This window comes from Cebus imitator, unplaced genomic scaffold (assembly GCF_001604975.1).
Source record: "Cebus imitator isolate Cc_AM_T3 unplaced genomic scaffold, Cebus_imitator-1.0 Scaffold194, whole genome shotgun sequence".
In the NCBI taxonomy this organism is placed as follows: Eukaryota; Metazoa; Chordata; class Mammalia; order Primates; family Cebidae; genus Cebus; species Cebus imitator.
The window spans coordinates 1,011,443-1,027,051 of record NW_016107509.1 but is presented as its reverse complement, the minus strand read 5'-3'; the positions used below and the strand labels follow the sequence as shown (position 1 = coordinate 1,027,051).

General features: G+C 43.3%; 1 protein-coding gene across 1 annotated transcript in view; it reads right to left on the bottom strand.

Moving 5' to 3' along the window:
* ELMOD1 (ELMO domain containing 1) overlaps positions 1–2,032 on the bottom strand; it is a 75,808-nt gene extending 73,776 nt beyond the window's left edge. Inside the window, exon 1 of the mRNA XM_017547051.2 lies at positions 1,872–2,032. The gene's annotated coding sequence lies outside the window, so the exon portion shown is untranslated. The remainder of the gene's footprint in view (positions 1–1,871) is intronic.
* Positions 2,033–15,609: the final 13,577 nt, after the last annotated feature.

Here is a 15,609-nt window from a genome sequence, read left to right as displayed (position 1 = left end):
ATTCGATAAGAGAAATAAGTGAATCTTGCATTTGGGGATTTCTTTTCTTCATTAATCAAGCACAGCAATACATACTATCCTCACTAACAGGCTTGCAGAAGCAGCCTGGCAGGCGGAGGTGGAGCCTGTGATGTAACTGCAGTAGGTCTTTGTTGGAAAAGCCTTCCCTAAATGTAAAACATCTGAAAATTTGAAGCACTTCAGCCTCACTGTGTATGGGCTGGCAAGATTAAAGAGTTGCTTCTTTTAGCATCCTGTACTGGAGGCTTAAAATTTTGGTCCGCAGAGGAATTCCTTATAGGTCCTTATGAAGATTACGTATCTATCTCATCAAAGCGGGGGAAAAGCAGGCTTTTTCTGCAAAACAGGACTATTTCGAGTACTGATTACTGTGTGTGCTGGTTTGCTGGTAAATGGTGTTGATGCAATGGAAGTTATAACCCAAAGTGTAGGGAAAGATGCCCTACAGCCTGTTCCAGTCCTCAACGTTCCCTACGTTAATGGGTTCTTCTTTCGGTGTTCTTGACAGTGATGTCTTACAGAGAAGACATTTATTTCTTCTTCCTATGAAAAAGATTAAGATGAGAGAAATACCTGCCAATGTAGAGAGATATAAGAGTGTGCCTTTGCCAAAATACTAACTAAACTGACCTCAGAGAAAACTTCTGGGGGAGAGAATGACTAAGTCTGCTGTAACTACGTGTTGTCATAATATGTTAATGAATTAAGACATTTGTCCCAATACAAGCACAATACCTGCTTTCCACCATATTGGCAGCACCAGTTAAGGACGGTTGTCAAGCTACCGGCACAACACGCATACACTGCAGAGATGCAGAACAATGCCTGGATGCCTGCCCAAAACTGTTCTCCCAAATGACAGACTCAATTTATCGTACCAATCTATGGCCCACTGGAGGTTAGCAGCGTCTTTTTACCAGTTGGTGGGGAAAGGGATGAAATGTGGAAAGCTTGGGGCTTCTACCTGCCTGTGCAGAGCAGAAAGGCTGACAAACATATTCATTAAACTTGATCTGAAGCAAGTGAGCCCGTAAGGTTGTTCCTGAAATATTCATAAGGTGTGTTACCGGACTCGCCGCTTAGAGGTTGAGCAGAAACACTGAGTCAGAGCAGCCCATACTCACACTTGGAGAGAGAAAGAAAAAAAAAAACAAACACCCATGACAGCTCACCCCATCACCACACTCCACTGTTCTGCTTTTAACAGCCCCGTTTCAGCTGTCAGCTGTCAGTCCCCACTCGCCTGTCCAGTTCTACCTGCCCAGGAAAGAGATGCTCTAATATTCAAGTGCGGAGTTTCCCAGCAGTTGGAGGAGGCGCAGCGCAACAGCCCCGCGGACCGCTCCTCCCGGCTCGCTGCGCGGACTGAGGACCCCACAGTCCCGCGGCCCCGCCGCCCCGCTGCCTTGCTCCGCCCTAGGGGCCGAAGCCCGCAGGGCAAGGGGTCCCCAGGGACCCAAACCGGCCCCTCGCCCCCGCCAGGCCCCCCTGGTCCCGCCATCCATTTTGGCTCTGCCTGGGATCCCTTCCCCGAGCCCACGGCTTTAGGTCGCTAGGCGACCTGCGCCCGGGCCGAGATGCAAACAGCCTTTCGCGCCGACCTGCAGCCTCTCGGGTGTTAATCTAGGAGGAGAGGATAGAGGGAAAATCACGGTCCTGGGTGACCCCCGAGCCCTTGCACCGAAGCACAGTGCATTTCCATTCACGTTCCCTCTCAGCCCCGATGCTTTCATTTCTGCTGCGTCCCAGGCACCGCGCGGCTTGCGCGACGCCTTACGTCCTCGCCGCACCTCTCCCTCCCCAAGGGCATTCGCCACTCGCCCCGTGGTTCCTCTGGGGTCGCCAATCACCTGGACTCTGGCGGCGGCAGGCTCAGCAGCTCGGGGCGCGCGGCGGCGTGGTCTTCATCTCCGCCTTCCCCAGGCTCTCCGGCTGCGCGCTGCGCGGCGGCGATGGACGCGCTCGGTCCCGGGCGCCGAGGCTGGACAGGGGCGGCCGCGGCTGCCGCACTGGCTGCGGGCGCGGAAGGGGCGGGGGCGGGGCAGGAATCTGGGTCGCGAAGAGCGGAGGAAGCCGGGATGCTCCCCGGGCGGCGGGCGGAGAGGAGGCGACCGAGAGCGGCGGGGGAGGGCGTGCAGAGGTTTCCCTGGGAGCCAGGAGCGGGCGGCGACTGAGCATGCCCAGTCCGGGAGCCGGGGGCGCGGGCGCGGTGCGGAGGGGAGGGAGCGCGGCCCCCAGCGCCCGAGTCTGGGGGGATAGAGTTAAATCTGCGGACCCCGCTGCTGCGGGAGGTGGCTGCTGTGGCGCCCGGGTGGACTCCCCGGAGACGTCCACGCCAGGAAGACAGTGGACCTGAGATGACCTGTCAATAGGATTCCCAGACAGTCCCGGGCCAGGTGTGCTCCCCGCCCTCTCCCGGGAGAATTGTCCAGAAGCCGAAGTTTGTTTTAGTTCAGCTCCAACGTCCCCCATCTCACCGAGCACCCAGTAACTCCCAATCCTAATGTCCACCCCTCACCTGCCTTCCCAGGCCTGCAGAACCTCACCCCTCAGCCCCACAGGCAGCCCCCGCCTTTCCCACTCCCGGCCCAGTCGGGTCAGGTTCTCAAAGAGCCAGCCCTTTAATTAGGTGTAATTGAGAGATCGTGTCAATCCTGCCAGGTCCATAGCTGCATGTTTCAGCAAGGGCTTCAGAAACAATACAGTAACCCCGGGGTTAATTATAACGGGATGAATTATAGACATCCTGATCTGAGGCTATTTGGGGAACATTGCTTCATGGGTCCCAAAACCCACTACCCACACACACACACGCGCGCACACACACACACACACACACACACGGGGGGGAGGGAGAGAGAGAGACCTGTGCCTTCAGGATTGCATTTCATGTTTGACGAGGAACGTTTTCTCTATAGCTAATCAAAAAAGTCTCTCTAATGAAGCCGCATGGGTTGGGGAAAGACGATGAGCTTCGAGGTCGGCGCTTATTTTAGGCTCATTTATCACCCCAAGCCGGTTACCTGGCCGTCCTGCGCCTCCGTTTCTTCACCTGTAAAACGGGGGGTGGTAATACCTACCTCTGGGCTGTCGTGATGATTACCGGGGCAGGCGGCGGCGCAGAGCAGCCCGGATACCAAAGCATCTACCTGTCAGGTAGTGGGTGTTCCCTGAATAAAAGTCTCTGCTGGTTCCACCTCCACTATTCCGTGTTTAGGAAAAGTTGGGTTCGTGATAATCCTTAAATGCTGAACATTTATTTCCTCTTCACATTAAATGACCTTAAAGCCTTGACCTTTCTGATTTTTTATCATTGTTCAAAGCATTAGTATTTACTTTTCTTTCAACGCGTTTCTTCATACCTCTCTGAATAAACCTCTTGGAAAAAGCTAGACCTTTGGAAGGAAAAGCATCTCAGGAGAGATTCATTAGGGAAGATTTATCCACCTGACAAAAGAATTTTACTCCATAGTCTTTTAAAAAGTAATTTACTTGCATCTCCCTGTGATCCTTGTTTCACAACTGTTGCATGAGGAAATGTATCCACGTATGGAAGGAAATTTACTTCCCCACGCATACCGTTGACTGTTAAGTATCAGCGTTCAAAAGATAAAATTATTATTATCCCCCAAACATACTATTTTCTTCATAACACATTGCTTTATTCATGGTGTTCCACCCTTTCTGGAATACCATTCTATTCTACTTCGTGAAGTGCTACTCATCTTTAAGCTCAAATGTCACCTTCTTTCTGAAGCGTACCCTGAATCTCAAGGCAGAGTGAATGCTCTGCTGTCATAGCACCAGTGCATACTGCTATCACATAGCTCATCAGTCTTTTTTTTTTTTTTTAGACAGAGTTTTCACTCTTATTGCCCAGTCTGGAGTGCAGTGTCACAATCTTGGCTCACTGCAATCTCCATCTCTCAGGTTCAAGTGATTCTCCTGCCTCAGCCTCCGGAGTAGCTGGGATTACAGGCATGAGCCACAATGCCTGGCTAATTTTTATAATTAGAGATGGGATTTTGCCATGTTGGCCAGGCTGGTCTTGAACTCCTGACCTCAAGTTATCCACCCACCTTGGGATTCCAGGTAGCTGGAATCCCATATGATAAATGGAAAATGATAGGGGAGGGCCAGAGAGTTTAATCTCTGAAACAAATTATATCCTTTATCTAACCATTAGGAATGGCATTTCCAAAATGTCCAGAATCAACCTGGATCCCCAGATCTCCTGCATTCCAACGTCTCTCCCAGGGTCTTGCACACCACTCCCAAACCCTCACCTTTTCACCATCTTTGGCCTCTATTTATGTCAATAGTTATTCTCTGTTGTATATCATCTGTTTGAATCTACCTACTGTCTGAATGACAAGGTTTTCTCTCTGATTCTCTTATTGTCTGAGTGTGAGGCAGCCTTGTTATCACTTAGAACTGACTTCTCCAAAGCATATTTGTACACATGTATTCCATTAGAGATAATCTTGGAACTGTTTAATGTGAGCAATTCAAGGGGAGGGTCTCATTCATCTTTGTGTTACAGAACTTAGCAGATGACCAATATGTAATAGATCCCCAATGTAAGGTGTGAAAGGAATGAATGATTGTTAGCAGGTTCTCAACTCTATGTGCCTCCTTAGACTATAGTTCTTTTTGAATTGGTTTTCCTGCTAACCCGAGAATTGCTTCACTATGATTTGGCTCAGTTTTTCTTTTCATAACTTGTCTTCTATGACAAATCCACACATTTCTTCACTTCTGGGTTCTGCATTATTTTTGGATAGCAAAATCTATTTAGCAAATTAACATGCAGTCAACAGAAAGGATAGTTGAAGAAACTGAGATCATATGATGTAGCATTTACAGGTAAAGAGTGAAGAATCCAGAGAGGAGAATGCTATGCCTCTACAGCCTGCCCAAAGTTACAGCAGGAGAGCTGAAGAGGTAGGGGAGGAGCTAGGACATGCTTTGTCATGACTTAAACTCCACACTGGCCCATTACAAGTGACACAGAATTTGAGTCTTTTCCAGGCAGGTGGATATACTTCCTTGCTCAGAAGCTCTCTTACTGAACTTTGTCATTTGGAATTTATTTAAATATAAATGTCGTCACCTAGGAATGTCTTCCTTTAGCAAGGTTAGTTTGAGCAATGGACAAGCAAGTAGGAATTTCCCTCCTGGATCATTTTGTGGGTGGGGTGGAAGTCATGGCCCATTTATTTATTTTTAATCTAGCACTGGTCTTAGGCACTGTAACTTGAATTGGTGGGAGGAAAGTATTCTTTGATGTGTTTGCTTCATGGTAAAACTAGAAAGGAAATCTCTGGACTTAAAAAGCATTGTCTTGTCTAATTTTGCCTAATTGTTGTGTAAAGTTTAGAAATTAATGTAAGGCCATTCTGCTTTCCAATGGAATGGATTTTATAAGCTTATAATATTCTGGACATAAAACTAAAGTGGTAGCTGGACTCAACATGCTCATTTATATCTATAGTGATAAAATTGTGACTGGAATTACATGAGGGTTAATCATCATGTTAGAGAATGCTTTAAACAAACTAAGACTCTCAGACATGCTGCTGTGGCAGTTCTCTAAATGTGATCTAGAGAGGGTTTCCAGTGGCACAAGGACTCATTCAAACTATAATTCATTTAATAACTATTTATTAAGCACTTACTATATGTAAGGTACTATACTAGATACTAGGGATACAAAGCTGGATAAGATAGTATGATTTTGAGGAACTCAGACCTGGACAGAAGCGCGTGCGTGCACGTATACACACACACACACACATACACACACACACACAGAGTGGGCTTTCTCTCAAGGTTGGTTTCCAATATAGAATTAAATCTGTATGAAGTCTTCTTGCTGGGCATGGTGGCTAGTTCCTATAGTACTAGTTACTTGGGACACTAAGGTGGGAGGATCACTTGAGCCCAGGAATTTGAGACCAGTCTGGTCAACATAGTGAGACCCATCTCAATAAAATGAAGAAAATCCCAGCACTTTGGGAGGCTGAAGTGGGTGGATCAACTGAGGTAAGGAGTTCTAAACCAGCCTGGCTAACATGGGAAACCCCGTTTCTACTGAAAATACAAAAATTAGCCAGGCATGGTGGTGGATGCCTATAATCCCAGCTCTAGAGTACACCCCTGTACTCTAGGCTGGGCAACAGAGCAAGATTCCATCTCCAAAAAGGAAGAAGAAGGAGAAGAAAAGGCCCCTTCTTCTCTCATCTCAGTTACCTAGTCAGGCTCCTCTGTGCCTGGTTTCTAAGATGTCATTCTCCTATGACAATGCGAGTTAAAAACTTGCGTGTGTGTTGGTGCTCAGGCCCCACTCCTTTCAGACAAGTCCACGGGAGTTGAATTAATCTGTAAAAGATGGCTGATCTTGCAGGTACCTCAGAGCAAGAAACTGATGTCCGACAACAGGGTAAAAGAATATTTTGTGACTGCCACTGGGTATGATGTTCCCACTCGGAAGTTTTAATGGGCTAATCCTGCAATGGCCTTTACAGATGGCAGCCTCTAGGAGAGGCGTTAACAGTCATAGGTGGCAGCTTCTTACCAAAATTTTTTTTTTAAGGAGGAAATTTATATTTTGAAGGCATATGTCAAGTATAGTAAATGGGAGAAAATTTAGGCCTCTACAGGTCTACAAAAATCAAACTTAACCAGCTGTTTTACTTCTTCCTGAAAATATGTGCTACTTAGCTTGAAGTGAAACCCTTTGGTGAAACTCTGGAATGATAGGTTGTGTATTTTTGATGCCAAGATAAACTTTGAGGACAATGCAGAATGCCCACAAAATACATATTTGACATGGACAACAAATTAAAAATGTATCTATCAAAAATGAAGTAACCAGATATGACCTAAAATTAAAACTAGATGGGAATCCTTACTAAATGATGCTGGGCTATACATGGCTCTCTGAGATGTTGTTATTCCCTTAATGATCAAAGCCCAGCCAATTTCTTAGATATTAGCAGTAGTGTAGAGGAAGCTCAGGTGTGCTAAACATTTAAATAGCTCCTTGCCGATCCTAAGTTTGAAATCACCCTCAACATTGTTTTAGGTGTCATCGTGATTTTTGCTGTCATTGCCAATGTCATCATCAAACCACTGAGAACTAGAACTCATCGCCCCTCTGGTGGTCAGGTTTGAAGGAATCAGTGTCCAGGAGCCGTAGAACATCCTCAATAGCATCTAAGTAACTCCCCATTACTTACGGCATTGACTTGGAGGACACAGTTAAGATGGCTGTGGCCAGCATGGCAAAGAAATAGCCACACTTCTTTCTAATCTACTGGGAGGAGAAATCTCCATCCTAGGAAAAGGGGTGAATATCATCACTGGGAAGAAAATATCCATTTGGTGGAAAAAGGGAGGGCATAGAAGAGGGTCAGTAATCAGTAATAAAAAATCTTAAATCTGTTCTTTTTTGGGGGGAATAGATGCCCAGATAGCCTAAGTAATTCTGATTTCACATATAATCTTCATTAAAATAATGGTCTGTTTTTGCGTGTTATGTTCTTTATGATGGTAAAGCTGTCAGTAGACAGTAAGTACTGGGCTGACTTTTAGGCACAAGCTACGTGGCAGACAACATGGATATAGTGAAAACTTGGAATCAGGCCCTAGATATTGAAGATAATTCTGCTGGACATTTAGTTTAGAAGAATTAAAAAACTAAAGACCAAAATCTCAGGCAAAATTACATTTAAAACAGATAGCTTCCTCATGTTAAACTATTGAAAGGACATAGCTGCAACATTCTAACAATATTTAGTAGACAGTACAATATTTTAACAATTTTCTTATTCTGGTATGTGTGGCAAATTTCTAAGGTTGTTTTATTCAAAAATATTTTCTAACAAAAAAATCCATATTTATACCCCACATGAGGATTGTACAATTTGACTTAATCTTTATGCTGTTTACCTCACAATAAACATAAACACTAAGGCTTATGTGTGTCTGTAGAACAGAAGTTTATTTTTATTTCAAAACTAAAGAATTCTGTCACTTTGTCACCCAGGCTGGAGTGCAATGGCATAATCTCAGCCCATTGCAACTTCCGCCCCCTGGGTTCAAGCAATTCTTGTGCCTCAGCCTCCCAAGTAACTGGGATTACAGGCATGTGCCACCATACCCAGCTAATTTTTATATTTGGAAATGGGATTTTGCCATGTTGGCCAGGCTGGTCTTGAACTCCTGACCTCAAGTTATCCACCCACCTTGCCCTCCCAAAGTGCTGGGATTACAGGTCGGAGCCACTGCGGCCAACCCTCTTTTTCTAGAATCTGACAGCTTGTGGTAGGAAGATTTTAAAAAGTAATCGAATGTGTTGTTTTCAATGACAGTTATGCAGTAGAGAAGAATTTGATTCAGGTTTTTGTTTCAATTTTGAAAAATGTTTTAAAATATTTTTACTAATTTGAATAAAATCCTATACTATATGAGCTGTTAGCAACGAATCCTGTACTAAGAAGCAAAGAAAAGTAATCTTGCCACTTTGCAGTTATTAGTAAGTCTAAAGCAACACATTTCCCCCTATTTTTGAAAATGGAAGTTGGTAGCATCCTGCAGATAAGTAATGGATGAATGGATGGATGGATGATGAGGGACAGATAGGTGAGTGGGTGGCTGGATAGCTGGAGAGAGAAAGGAAAGAATAAATAAATAATGTAACTCGCGCGTGGATAGAGCATTCATCTGTTCAGAATTTTCTGAGACCATGTAGATTTCAAATATTTTCTCTCACTGTCAGATTGTGTTTCAAATGACAGGTCTCAATTTTTCATTTGTAAAATAGAATATACAAAATATACATGGAGACATTTCTCCTCCTTTTTACTACGGAAACTGAAAAAGATGAAGATTACTGTGACATTCTGTTTTCATTTAACATTTGTTGAGTGCTGGGTGCTGGTGAGCACTGGAGACATGAAGGTAAATAATGTGGAGACTGCCCTCAGGAAGCCTACAGCTTGGTAGTAGAAGAAAGACATGGAAGCAGATAAACAGTGCGAAGGAGTACACGGTAGACTAGAGATAATAACAGCTTTCTGATGGGAGCCCATTGAAGGAGTGTTTATGATATATTTTTCTTTAGTATGTCCCAGAATTTCCTACACACAATAAAAATATTCCATCAAGAAACATGCCTACTCTTAGTGACACATCATGACAGTGCCCTGTTACTCATGCAGTACAGGTATGTAGGTCACGTAAAAGTCTGTGCCTTTACATTTCATGGCATCATGTGTTGAAGTGTATTAATCACAATATAGAGTGGCCCGGAGTGATGTGCCCTTGAAAGCTTTTTCTTTTCAGCTCTTGAAATTCCACATAACAGATGAGCTTAGAGCAACTGTTCTTTCCTATGTTATTCTCGAAAGGGCATTTCTTCTATGAAGCATCTCTGGAACTTGAAAACATTATTTATGAATTCACCGGGATTAACTTCCTATACTTCAATTAAATAAGATTTCTTGAGTGCCTACTATAAATAAGGTACAGATCTAGAGAGATTCTACATGTTTAGGTCCTCAAAATTGGTTGTAGCCCAAAGATAATAATAATATTACCTGAAAGTAATAAAAAAGGCATAAAAATAACTAACACACATACATGCTCTTACTTTGTGCCAGGCACTGTCCTAAGCACTTTACATATTAACTCAATGAAAATGACATGGGGGCTCCCACAAGCCTCTGACTTGGTTGTTTTCTATGGTCCTGGGAATAAAGGAGATGAGAGATTGCGTTGAATGTCCAGGGAAATAAAGTGCCCCTTAAAAGTCCCCTTTTTACTTGTCAGATCACTTTACCTGGTATTTCCTTCGAGCCAGTATGGGAGGGACTACTGTAGATAGTAGAATTATCAATAATTTTTAAAGACCGAGAAGCAGCCAGTGATAATAGGGAGAAATTTGGAGGCTCAGGAGGCACCAGTAGATGAACCAATATGCCTTTTATTACTTATGATATCTTTTTATGAGAATAAGAAGCATGCTTTTGTTGAGAAACATTGTTTACCGTGCCCCCATGGCTCCTTTGTGGAGGATACCTTGTAGTTTGTAATTAGTGGTAGGCAGGTTACAGCTGCCTACTTGGTATATTCCTGAGCTCTGTGTCTATGTAGAACACCTGTGTATTAATAAGAATCACCTGTCAAACAGCAAATAAATGCATGGATGAATCTCTGCTCAGGGCCTTCAGTCCTGGAGAGCTGCAAGCCCCGCAGGCTCTCAGGCTGTTGGTCCCCGGGATAGATCCATTCTGTTGGCTCTCTGGGTGTCTGCCTCTCTCAATACCTTCAGCTCCCTTGGGTGGGAGTCTCCTGAACGAGCTGGCTCTTGGCATGCTTTAGTTAAATAGGATTCAATTATATTTTTCCGTTCTTGATTTCATTCTTATCTCTAGATAAAAGTTCTGAGTTATTTGAGTCCCTCGTGTATGAAAGTAGACAGATATCCTAAAATAAGAAAGTAGGGGGCTGAACGCTCAAGAAAAAAATAGAAGCTGCAACAGCAATGCCATCATACTTTAAGCGTCCCAGTACAGAGTCAGCTTCAAGTGAGAGAAGTTGCAAAATTATCCACAAAGGCTTTTGTGGTGGTTGCTGTTCTCATAAAAATGGCAGAAAAACTCACTGAAGAGCAGCTAGCAGCTCCACCTTAATGAAACATAATTCATAATTCCATGGAATATTAGGGACACGAACAAAAGACATTTTCTTCTGTGAGTGGAGAATTTGGTAGAAAATTTCTAGCACAACTTGTTATGTGAATGGTGTCAAACTTGTAGATGGTCTTTACATTCTAGTTGAAGCTGGCTTTTGCTAAATGGGAAGAAAGGGGCCAGAAATACTTAGAATAGTGGTTCTGTCTCAGAATCCCTTGGGTGAATGTTTTCCAAATAAACATGCCAGAACATCACCTAGACCTTGTGAGTCAGAACCCCTGGGGGATCCACCCCTGTATGGGTTTGAAAACTTCCCCAGGTGATTCTAATGCACATAGCTGATTAAGAACTACACTTAGGAGACTGAGCCAAGTAAAAGCAGCAATTGAAGCTCGCTTGTTTCCTATTTTATTATATTCTTGCAATAAAATAATAAAACATATATGTTGCCCCAGGCTGAATCTTCTAAACAGGTCTGTTGTGAATAGACTACAATGTGTTAGTTCCTTTATTTGACTAACTGAAATTAGTGCATTAGTAGCACAACAGTCAGAACATTTAATAGGCTCTCCACAGAGAGAAGCAAGAGCATCAACTGCCCCAAAGCTTGCCATCCATTACCATCAACATTTATTAGGCTGTGCTAGGCATGGTAAGGCCAAATGGGACTGGCCAGTTCATTTACAAGGGAACATGATGTTGTACTCAAGGATGGGGACGAGCCTTAAAGCAAAACTTTTTTTTTTTTTTTTTTTTTTTTTTTAAGAATAACAGCTGGCTGGGTGCATGGTGGCTCACAAGTGTAATCCCAGCCCTTTAGGAGGCCAAGGCGGGCAGATCATGAGGTCAGGATATCGAGACCATTCTGGCCAACATGGCGAAATCCCGTGTCTACTAAAAATACAAAAATTAGCTGGGCGTGGTGGCATGTGCTTATAATCCCAGCTACTTGGGAGGCTGAGGCAGGAGAATTGCTTCAACCAGGGAGTCAGAGGTTGCAGTGAACCAAGATTGCACCCCTGCCCTCCAGCCTGGCAACAGAGCAAGAGTAGTCCGTCTCAAAAAAAAAAAAAAAAGAGAATAACTACCAACGTGTATAGTGCCTTACTTTGTGCCAGGTCTTATTTAAGACACTGTGCCCATATTATCTAATTTCATCCTCATAATGACCTTAAAATGTTATTATCCCTACTTTTCATACAGATGAAGAATCTGAGGGATAACAACGTCAAGGTCACAAAGCTAGCAATGATGTTGGTGGCAAGATTCCAGGCAGTCTAACCGAGAGCCCACACTTAAATTTTGTGTGATATTATCTTGCAAAATCATACCGGTTGACTGCTATTTGGTGAGAATGAATGGAGAGCGCAAGTTTTATCCTGTTTTTGTCCTTTAATAGATTGTTAGTCATAAGCAGCCTCACACATAGTGGAAATTGGGATATATTTTGGAGAAAAAGTGAGGAAGAGTGCATATCACCCATGCCAAGAGACACACACTTTCTTTCATTCTTCTTGCCTTCCTTGTCTCCTTTTATCTTTTCTTTTCTTCTTCTTCCTCCTCTTTTGTCCCTTTTTATTCTCCATTGGTGAGACCATTAATCAATAGACATCACTCACAAACATTTTTTGTGTTCATGGAAATCCCTTTTAGTGATCGTGGGCCTGGGCCAGGGTCTGGGTCTGAGGGGCCAAATACTATGCCAGGCAGAAGAGAAATAGTAGAAGCACAAGGTAAGAATGAGTAATGGAGAGCAAACAGAAAGAACCAGGAATGCATCCAAGCTCAGTGTACGGAGGGAGGTGTCCCAGGTGGCTCTCCCAACAATTAGGACGCTAATTAAGTTCACACGAAGGTTGGAGGGAAGGGAGGAGGTTACGTGTTTGAGATGACTAAGATTAGGAGCCCAGAAGAGGAATGCAGTTAGATACAAACAACATCCATGCAAAAATGGGAGATGTCCCCAGAGGAGGGTGAAGGTATTGGGAAGCACAGTTCTTAGATTGGGATAGACCAATACCAGATAAGACAACTGTCATTTAAATGTCAATGAAACAACAACATCAAAGGTTACAGTCAACCGGACGTTTGAAATAATCAATTCAGGTCAGATTTAAAAATTTTAGCCACTGAACCCTTATTAATGACTTTCTACTGTGAACCCCAAGATGTTAAGCTGAAAAAAGCACATTCACTCTCAATAAAGCTGGGGTGGGCCAGTGTCCCACTCCTCTGTGCTTGGTGGCCTCTGAGGCATCTGTAAGAAGCCCTAACAAGGCTCAAAGGAGCACAGTTTGAAAGTCAATGGTTTCGTCTGACTGCCCCATTTTACAGATGAGCAACTGAGTTGTGGAAAGGTGACAGGATCCGCACCCCCATGCAGTGCGCTCTGTCCTACGACTCTGCTTTTAAACCAGCAAACAGAATAAATCAAGAAATACATACTGAGCACTACCTGTGTGCAGCACTGGGACCTGGATGCCGCAGTGCAGGATACAAAGGTAAACAGTGGCCTTCAAAGAATTTCTAGCCTAATTAGGGAAAATTGAATAATAACCTAAAAGTTAAATAGTTGAACGAGCCCAACTGGGCTCCGACGCATTCCTAGAATCTCAGCACTGTGGAAGACTGAGGTGAGAGGATCTCTTGAGCAGAGTTTGAGGCTAGCATGGGCCACACAGGGAGACTCTGTGTGTAAAAAAAAAAAAAAAAAACATTAGCTGGGCATGGTGGTGCACACCATGGTCCCAGCTGCTTAGGAGGCTGAGGTGGCAGGATTTTTTTTTTAATTTTTGTGGGTACATAGTAGGTGTATGTATTTATGGGTTACATGAGATATTTTGATACAAGCATGCAATGAGAAATAATCACATCATGGTAAATAGGGTACATATCACCTCAGGTGTTTATCCTTTATGTTTCAAACAGCCCAATCATATACTCCTTTAGTTATTTTTAAATGAACACTTAAATTATTATTATTATTATTATTTTTACTATAGAAACCCTGTTGTGCTAGCAAATACTAGGTCTTATTTATCCTTTCTATTTTTTGAACCCATTAACCACCTGCTCCCTACTACCCTTCCCAGACTCTGGAAACCATCCCTTTACTAACTCCATGAATTAAATTGTTTTAATTTCTAGCTTCCACAATTAAGTGAGAATAGGTGACGTTTGTCTTTCTGTGCCTGACTTATTTCACTTAACATAATGACCTCCAGCTCCATCTATGTTTTTGCAAATGACAGGATCTCATTCTTTTTTATGGCTGCATAGTGCTCCATTGTGTATAAGTACCACATTTTCTTTGTTCATTCATGTGTTGATGGATACTTAGGTTGTTTCCAAATCTTGGCTATTGTAAACCGCGCTGCAACAAACATGGGAGTGCAGCTCTCTCTTCGATATACTGATTTCCTGTCCTTTGGAGTTTCAGTCTCCAAGTCCACATAGGAACTTCACCTCTAGGCACTTGCTTCTTGAATGTGCACACCTCTCTTAGTACTTCTTATTTGGTTTGGCATAGCCTAACTCTAACTTGGTACACCTGAGAGTTGGGTCGTTCTTTGAAGCCTGTCAATTCCATGGACTGTGGCTTTTCTATGTCTTTTGAAGGCTGTTACTTCCATGGTTTGTGACCTTTCAGTTTGGAGACCAGTCTTCCCTTCAGTGTTTTGAGATCAAAGGGTGTTCTCAGTATGTGTTCCATGGCTTTAGGGCCTTCTAGGTGATCAAAGTCTGAAACCCAAATCCTTCAGGAATTTCTGTATATCAGACTTTCTTGGAGGTTTTCTTGTCCCATTTGTATAAGAAACAGAACTGGGGTACTCTGGTGTGGCTTGCCCTGACCTTAGAACCATCTCTGCTAACATTTATTCCAAACCTGACCTGAATAGGAGAGTATGAGCTTGGATCCTGATGTAAAAGAGGACTGTTTGGTCCTATCTCATGCTGACCACCATCTCCCATAACTTAAAAGAAGGATGACCAATTCTCACTTGATCCTGGACTCTGGCCTAGATGAACAATCCAATACATTTTGGTCTTAACCCTGCTTATGAAACCCAAAAAGTATGGATAATGGAAGTAATGTTGCTGGAGCATGTTTCTCCTCAGGAAATGCAAACAGATCTCTTAAATCTAAGTGGTTTTGTTTAGAAAACCAAACAAAAGTTCTCAGCTTTTTTTCCATTAGTACAGTTTGACTTCATTTCTCGACTTTCACTGTTCCTAGGTAGTTATGGCTCCAACCACCAGCCCTGGTGTAGATTTGTCTAGAGTAACTATAAGCAGTTCTAGAGAGTCTTGAGATCAAGCCATGCTTTAAAAAAATGCACAACCAAGAGTGTAAGGCATTGTATTAGAAGTGAACTTCTTACTACAGTATCTCTTCCTCTTATGGTGATGAAGTCTTTCGCATCTTCTCAAGGTAATGGGAAGACCATTCATTGGCCTAATTGACACCCCTGTTTCAGTCCTCATCACTATTTACTTAAATAGCTAACTGGCAAGAAAGGGGACATTTGTGAACAATACTATTAGATATTAACTACTCCACAGACATCTTCGCATAGCCCAGGAAAGTGGACTACCCTCCAAATACCTCATGGTTTTCCAGTGCCCAAACACCTCCTAGCCCGGACCCTCCTCCTCCCAGGAAGCCTGCTGGTCTGCTTCCCACCACTGCTTTAGTAACTGTTGAACCAGAGGCCCAGCCTAGACCACTGGCACTAGCCATTGTATCAGAACTTTTGGTTCCCAGTCAGATTTGCTTTTTTTCTGTTCTGTGATTTGTGGTTTAAATCCTAGTTCATCTTTCAATAGTTATTATGGTGGTTCGGTGTCTCTGTTACTTCTTGTTTTTTTTTTTTTTTTTTTTTTTTTT